This window comes from Ixodes scapularis, unplaced genomic scaffold (assembly GCF_016920785.2).
Source record: "Ixodes scapularis isolate PalLabHiFi unplaced genomic scaffold, ASM1692078v2 PGA_scaffold13__105_contigs__length_92229423, whole genome shotgun sequence".
Classification (NCBI taxonomy): Eukaryota; Metazoa; Arthropoda; class Arachnida; order Ixodida; family Ixodidae; genus Ixodes; species Ixodes scapularis.
The window spans coordinates 8974579-8983369 of NW_024609839.1; positions in this window are offsets into that span (position 1 = coordinate 8974579).

Here is an 8791-nt window from a genome sequence, read left to right on the forward strand (position 1 = left end):
TGAAGACTGTTAACGTCGGCACGACTTTGTCGTGTCCCAGCTATTGCTGCGGTGGAAGACCCTTTTGAAGGCAGCCGACGGACGGAAACGGAAACGTCCCGCGGTGGGCCATCATGCGGTTGTGGTCGGTGAGCGACCGGGTTGGCCACGTCAGGAATAAGGCAGCAGGACCTTCCTCTTGCGCTGCTGAGTCGGTGTTGAACGACCGTTCCCGTGATCATGACGAAGTGCAGGCCGCATCGTCGTTCGAGGTACTTGGTGAAGCCGTGAACTGGAGCAACAGCATCTGCGTCATGAAGACTGTTAACTCCGGAATGGTATCGTCGGAACGCTTAAAGGGATACTGAACCAAGGAATTTAGTGTCCATAATAAGTGGCGCACGTTCTTTCCACGAGCCAGCAGCCGCTGGTGTGCGCGAGCACACGCAACAAAAATGACGTCACAGACCTCCATTCGCGGTTGAGATGACATTGAAATGTATGAGCTTCGGACCAAAGGAGAATACAAGTTGTTCATCTACACAGTGGTGTCTGGTGTAAAAGGTAAGCGATTAATTGGTCTAACAAGCACGTAGCTTTTACTTGTAGAGATAAAAAGCCTGTCTTTATTCTCCTTTAGACTGGAGCCCATGCATTTCACTGTCATCTCAACCGCGAATGGAGGTCTGTGACGTCATTTTTGTTGCGTGTGCTCGCGCACACCGGCGGCTGTTGGCTCGTGGAAAGAACGTGCGCCACTTATTATGGGCACTAAATTCCTTGGTTCAGTATCCCTTTAACGACATCATGTTTGTTGAAAGAATGAGTGCTGACTGACAGCATTGAGAATGCTTACAAGAGAAAAACGGGGAATTGAGGAAGAGGAGGAGGAAAAAATGAGAACAATTTACAGACATTTTTGACGCTCTAGCTGGGCATTGAGTTGGTTGTCCATTATTTGCAATTGTTTTGTTTGTCACCTTGGTGGTCTTTCGTGTGTTGTGGAAGTCGAGGTTGCGAAGTTTGGGTCGAACATAAAGCTTTATGGCTCTCTTCTCAATGTTTGATTTTTTTTCTTCTTTTTTTTTCTTTTTGCTTGTCGATTTCTTTTACTTTCTGTCCTAGAGACAAAGGGTCCTGTTCAGTCAGGACTCTATTGAAAGGATCACAGTATGGATGGCGCGTCATGCACTAACCCTGGGTACGTGTCACTGAGATTTGTTTTTTTGTTTTTCAATCGGTTAGTTGAGAGGGTTGCAGCACGAATCCCCCGATTTCAATTTCCATGTCCCAAATTCCCCTTGCCATTTCCCCCGAGTGTCAAAATCCCGGTTTTCAAATTCCCTGTCTCGTTTTCCTCGAGCGTCAATATCATTCGCCCGATTTCCCCTCTATGCACCTGCGGACGATTCCGTTATGTGTCTTGCGGTGCAGGGATCGGTAAATCTTTTCAGTGTCGGCCCAGAGACTTTTCGGCACACAAAATATTCGGTGCGTGGTCATTTAAACTTGCAGCTTTTCATCAGTTATTACTGAAACTAGGAGTGTTATTTTATAACCTTTATTTTCATCTTCTGCGCATTACTTTACGGCATTTAATGATGAACTCGTGACTAATGTCAATAAACTTGTACACCTCTGTTCTTATTTTCAAGTAAACGCGCCCAGTGTTCTTTATGATTCTGTGCCAGTAATTCATATTTCTACAATATTGCAAAATACAGATTTATTTACACGTTTTTGCATACACTTTCATAAAGCAGCGTCCACTACTCATATACCATAATATCGTTGCACCAGCTTCAGGAACTCTCGAGTGCTCAGCTCTGCATTAGGCAGACGCTCTTTGAGCTTCTTGATGGCCTCGTCTTTCATCTCCCACTTCTTTTGACGCTTTCGGGCTCTGCCGCCACTGGACACCTGGAGGAGGGTGACTCTGCTAATGGCCTCGTCTTTCTTCATATGCTGCACGAACGTGTAGACATTCGGGAGCGCTTTTCCGATGACCTTGTTAATTTTCTTGCAAATAAAGAACACACAGGTCCCAACTTCTGGTAGATAAGAAATTTGATACTGCTATAACGAAACTTCATAATATTGCAAAATGTACTCACCGGTGCCAGGCTTCCTTGAGGCTTTTAGTCCGGGCTCTTTTCTTCTGGTGGTGGCTCTACTGGTGGATGTCGTAGTTATTCAAGAGCCAGGTATCCTTAAAGTACAGGATGAGTTGTAGGACTCCTGCGGCTCTTAGTGCCGTTGCCTTCAAACTCCGCCAAGTAATGCATATAAAATTTGGCGGGACAAAGACCAAACTGATTGTCTGGCGTACAAATAACGCTACCGAAGAATGTCCTTGGTAAGCCTTGGAAAGTACGAGGTTCCGAAGCTTTTTTCCAGATTGCCTGAGAAAAGTGGAAATAGCCACCCCAGTGGCAAATGCAAGGAAACACTAAATGGAAAGCCTAAATAAGGGCCCGGTCAAAGGCCGTACGGACAACGTTGAGTGACAGAGGTGCGCGAAGAGCACAGAATGCTGCTTTGGAGTTCATGAAGGCCGCCACGTATACTTCTCGGGACTTCCCAGGTAGAAGAAAGGCGCTGTTGAAGCTCACCCCCTTTTTGACATCTAAATATATCAGCTTGATCTTAAGAATTAAACTAGAACACGAAGAAAGAAAGGACAGAATAGAACAGCTGTGTGTCCTATCCTGTCCTTTCTTTCTTCGTGTTCTAGTTTAATTCTAAAGTTCAAGTTGATATATTTACAAGTATGTATCAACAAGCAAAACACTTAACCCTTTTTGACGGCGCTGATTTTGACCAATTGATGAAACAAGGATGACCACGAGAAAAACGTGTCATCGATGAACACCTTGACAAGTTGCGAACAATTAAAGATCAACTCCTGCGTACAAAAGCAAAGAATACGTCTTGCACCTATGCTGATGTCGAACAGCAGGAAGTCTCGCTTGTCGAGTGTCTTCGAATATAGTCTTCCAAGGTTAATCTCAGCAATGTTTCTTGATGGGCTCGGTTGCTACTTTCTCCTCTCCCGGTAAATGGTGCACCTCACGCTCTCAAAAGTCGGCAGCTCCGCCATTACCATGTCATTAAACTAGAACAAATTCGTCCCGTCACAAACAAGTTTCAATCATGGACATACAGTACCAATATAGTCGTGTAATGAAACATGTAATATAAAGACAAGAAAATGTTTTTACTTACTTGACCCACGAGGCGCATGATCTCTCCGCTGCACACTTGGGGTGATGGCAAATGCGGCTCCGATCTCACCCTTTCCTTGAATTTATTTTTCAGTCACGCTTCCCGAAGTTGGCTGCCATTAGGTGGATGGAAGTATGAACATTTATATTTATTCTTTAGCTAAAATAAATATATGAATCCGTCTACTATTCCGGCGTCCTTCACTTTTTGAGTTGTTAAAAATTCAACCTCCACCTCCTGCATCTTCGACTCAACTGGGAAGCATTCACCGTGGAAATTTGCTTAGGTAGAAAATATGTCAAATTCTTCGTCTTCAAAATCCTAGAGAGCAATGTTCTCGCTCCCAGAAGTCATCGAAGGTTCTCGAGGTGCTTTTGCATAGATACCCTTTAGGCTGCGCTTCTTTAATGTTCAACTTTTCTGTCTTTTCTTATTTAATTTTTCTTAAAATTCTTCCTTTTTTAATGTTAACTAGCCGTGTCGGTAGCTTTCGTGTTGTTTTTCGTGCGTAACCAGATTTGGAAGGGGGGGGGGGGAGGGGGGGGGGGGAAGCCGGGAGAACTGATAAGGCGATAAAGGAAAGGGGGTTTTTGAATCTGGGGATTTTGAAGTCGGGGGAGGTACCGCGGGAAATTCGCAGCGGGGATTTTGACACAGGTGTTTTGAGATGAGGTTATTTCGTGCACCACCCGTTCAGAGGGTTTTCATCTAATCCAACCAAGAATATCGTATCTAATTTTCTAAGAGTTTAATTGAGTGGCTCTTGTAGACCAATACACTTTGATCTACCGGTGTTATTTGTTACAAATCACTCGAGAAGAGTGTTCGCGATTTAGGTCGAAGCTGAAGTTTTGACATAATTTGCGGGTTCTAATTTTTGCGACGCCGTGGGATCTTAATACAGATTCCAGTGTTGTTACGTCTTACCGGAATTCTTCGCGGGACCTATTTTTTCGCGAATTGTAGGCGATTCGCGAAATTCGCGAAATTCAGGTGCTTGCGAAAATGAGGTCGTTTACGTAGATAACGTACAACTTCAATCTGTAACGACAAAATAAAAAGACAAAAAAGACACCAAGTGTTATGCCGCTGTCATCGTCATGGGGACCTCTTTTGTGTTTTGTCATGGACTTTTTTCTGCAAGAAATGAACCATTCGGTTTTTGTTGCGACTTTTGAGCTGCATTTATCCTCTAAAGTTCTCAAGTAGTGAACCGGTTTTGCATTATTACTGCGCCTTTGCTTCATTATCTTCGCCTTACCCTTGACCTTACACAATGATATATGAAATAGTCGGCACCTCCGCTCCATCCTGTGGGTCACAGGATATGACACGACTTCGGGGGACGTCTCTTCTTTTTCGTGTTTATCAGTATCCGCCAGGTAGCAGCTACATCGCTGAAAGTGGGAAAAAGAGTTTTCGATGCAGCCCGTGTAAACGATACCATTTGTAAACCATCCCGAAAAACCATATACATTTTTTTTTTATTCGCAAAAATTGCATAGCCGACAGCTTAATCTCCGGTCAAAGGTGGCGCCAGTGTTCAGGATTTCTCCGCGAATACCTGAAAGGGGGCGCTGAGTGAAAAGGACGTCCCGGTCGTAAGACGACGGATTGTTACAGGATAAATTAATTGCGTAGCACGCGGGGTTAGCCCCTGGAGACGGATGGCAAACTGCTAGTTTGTTTATGCTCGTGCCTGTAGTTTGAATTTTTCGTCTGTCAATTTTAGTTGGGTTGTTTAAACGCCGGTGAAAAATGCTACGAAAGGAAATATTTTTGACGAGTTAAAAAGGGAGTTTTCAGGGCTGTTGATAAAATGTATCGAATAGAAGCGGTCAAATAGAAAAAGCAGCATTCTAAGTTGCAAATTTATTTTCATCAAAAGTATCTTTACAAGAATAAGTCTCCAAGACTTTGTTGACAACTAAGCGCGCTCCATATAACTTTACTTGTAACTGTACAGAGTACGATATTTTAATATGTTTCAAAGTTTGAAGGTAATACTGCCGGCATTCAAAATTAGGATGAGCTTTCGGACTAATAAAAACTTGCTATTTACGTTTCATCCCTTATTTGAGATTTTAAGTGAAGTTGGGGACGCGTGATATTTTGAAGAGCCCATTTTATATCTTTTATACACCTGAATGAAGTGAGGAGATTGGTAGAATTTACATGGGGTATATAAGTGTTCGCAAGCCTCTCCCCAAAAGGGTAGTGCGATCTCCTAAATTTGAGCAAAACAATCGAAAGTGAGCGGTTGGGCGTCTCGTATATAAGGACGCCTTAGCGCCGAGTCCCTAAAGAGAGCGCAGGAGAGCTAGGGCACGAATGCTGGGTCAGTCTTCGGTTAAAACTCATGTTCAGTGAGTGACAATTAAAGATCTAGCCCAACACTCAAGCACATTCACGTGCAGTCCTACGTTGTTTTTTACTCGCGCAGAAGTTTCAGTACGCAAGCTTTGTTGTCAAACTGGGCTCGTAAATTGTCAGAAGATGCCACATTGTCTTTGATATGTTTGAAGCATGATCTTTTTCTTTTTCCCGTGGAACCCCTAATGCCAGATATGTCTAAGGGCAAAAACGCTAAAAACAACGGAGAAGTAAAAGAAATGAACTACACAGAGCGTTTCTTTTACTTGTGCGTCGTTTTTAGTGCTTTTACCCTCGGAAATATGGACTAACAACTCCCTGAAGTACCATACCCTTCCCAAATATCTTCCATCTGGCCGTGCATTTCCCGTAAAATTTAGCTTGGAAACTTAATTGGTGCTTAGAACACCGGATGTCAATCGACGTAACGTGACCGGATGGCACGTGATCTTTACACCATTTAAGTTTCCCTGACGAAGTCGGCGCGAAAATTGGACTCACGTGACCTACACACCGATTCAGTTCTCTTGCGAAATGTAGCGGACAACTGACGTAAGGTGTCCTGACGTCAAGTGGCCTAGATCCTGTAGGGAAGTTACGATGCGGCAACAGAGTAATTGCTGACAGCGACGTGATAGCACGAGCATTGTCAGCACTGCTCGCACGCGTCGGTGTTTTTTTCCAGTTCTGTTTCCCTCTTATTTCATTCAAGCCTTCATTTCTGGCAATAAACCTTCAGTTGTCATCATGCTGCTACACGGGTCGGGCATGCCCACTTTATAGCAGTGGCGACGAGGAAGAAGAGTATGAACCCACAAAGGACTGGCGCTTCGTTATTGAATTCCGATAGCGCGAGGGAAGGCAACTATAACAGCACCGCCGTCACCATGGCCTACGTACTTCCCCACCTCAATGACGAAACAGAGAAGTGGGCTGCCTACCGAATTCGGATCGAGGCATTTTTCAAGGGTAACGCCGTGACCGACCCCGGGAAGAATCGAGCTCTACTTCTCTGGGCTCTAAGTACGATGAATATGGAAGGGTTTGAAGCATCCTGCGCACCGACCACTATTAGTGAGCTACCGTACTAAGAAGTAGTCAAGGCTCTGGGAGACTAGTTCTCACCGGCACCCAGTGAAATCGCCGAAAGATTGAGATTCTCTAACAGGCACCAAAACGAAGATGAAACCGTGCAGACGTTCCTCGTGGAGCTTCGACGACAAGCGGAGAACTGTAATTTCGGCAGAATGGTGCTTCGGATGCAACGTGACCGGCTGGTTTGCGGAATTCGAAGTGATTACGTGCGCAAGTTATTGTTAGCTCTACGCGAGGTGACTCTGAAGGAAGCAGAAGACATCGCCTTGGCTGCAGAAGCGGCCGCCGGTAACCTCGGAGCCATGAAGTTACTGCGGACTGCGGGGACCGAAGTCAACGCAGTCACCCCTGATAGACGTCACGTTAAGAGGTCCAAAAAGGGTTTTCAACAACGGCGGAACACAAGTCCTCCGGTCTCCTGTCGAAGGTGTGGAGGAGGGCCACAAACATCGCACTCGTGCAAATTCATATCGGCCAAGTGCTTCGGCTATGGGAGGCATGGTCATTTGGCACGACAGCGCTCTGACTTAAAAACACAAGAACCGAGAAAGACCTGCGACAAGGCGCTCCACGGCAACACGTCCAATGCCTCGGAAGAACTAAATAGTTCATCGGGGACCGAAGAAAGTCAGCTACTGACCATGGACTGCAGATTCACGGATGGCAACATCGTTGGGTTTGTGGAACCCATACACCAGAAGTTTGTCTGGGGTGGCGTGCCGCTCGTCATGCAAGTCGACACAGGTTTACCGGTCAGCGTCGTACCTCAGGACATTTACGAGAGGTTGAAGAAATCAAGGCCGCAGCTCAAGAAGACTGTAGTTCGGGTCACATGTCTTCTGGGAAAAGTACTTTTTCTTGTCGAGTTGAACTTGAAAGTCACCTAAGAAAGGAAGACGTTCGGCCGCTAAATGATCATGTTGGGCTGCGCTCGACCGTCGTTTGCGGTCAAGACTTAATCCGTGACATAAGAGCTTCTGGTGTCTCTTTGCTTCACCTTGGACACTGGACGTCGTCGGGGAAATTGAGGCCGTTGTCAATGAGCCAAAACGACCTACATGCTATCCTGGTTTAATACTCGGATCTCTTCAAACCATGTCCGGGGTTGCTGGAGGAACCTTCGGTCAAGTTGCTCTCACGGCCTGACGCCGTTCCTAGATTTTTAAAACCAAGACCCGTTCAAAATCAAATGTGACGCACGCCGAGTGGGCTACTCGAATTGTTCCAGCGGTAAAAAAGAGCGAGGAAATTTGAATTTGTGGAGATTTTAAGCTGACACTAAACGCCGCCTACCACACGGAGAAACACCAGCTGCCTGCAATCGAGGGCATTTTCGCGTCTCTTAACGGTGGGAAAGTGTTCTGTACCCTTCATTTGAGCAACGCGTACAACCAGGTTTGCCTGGACAATGACTCCCGCTAAATGTGTGTCATTAACACTCACAAAGGTCTATTTTACTACAATACGCTGCCGTTCGGGATCGCAACGACACCGGCTATTTTTCAGCGGATTATCAAGTTCATATTGAAAGATCTACCAAGGGCACAGGTGTACCTAGACGATATTCTGGTTGCAGAGGCGAAGTGTCAATTCATGCTTCAAATGGTCTTTCAGCGATTGTGGAAGAACGGTGTCAAGCTGAACAAAGGCAAGTGCAAATTTCGTCAATCGCAAGTCAATTACATCGGCCATAAAATAGATGCACGTTGCCTACACCCGAAAAACGACAACTTAGACGCAATCGTGAAGGCACCGCGACCAACGGATGTGTCAGAACTTCGCTTTTACCTCGGCTTGATTACATACTATAGCAAGTGCCTGCCAAACATAGCAACACTGTTGTCCCCTCTGTACGAATTCTTAACAAGAAGCATATGTGCCACTGGTCGAAAGACACAGAAGGAGCTGTTGACAACGTAAGCTCAAGTTGAAACAGTCGCAGATTCTGGCACATTTCGACCCGTCGAAGCCCCCTTCGGTTAGAATGTGACGCATCCCGTATGGCATCCGCGCTGTGCTATCAGTCAAGATGGAAATGCCTATCGAACGGTTGGATTTCGCTCACGCACCTTGTCGAACGCAGAGCGGAATTACACGCACCTGAAGAAAGAGAAATTTG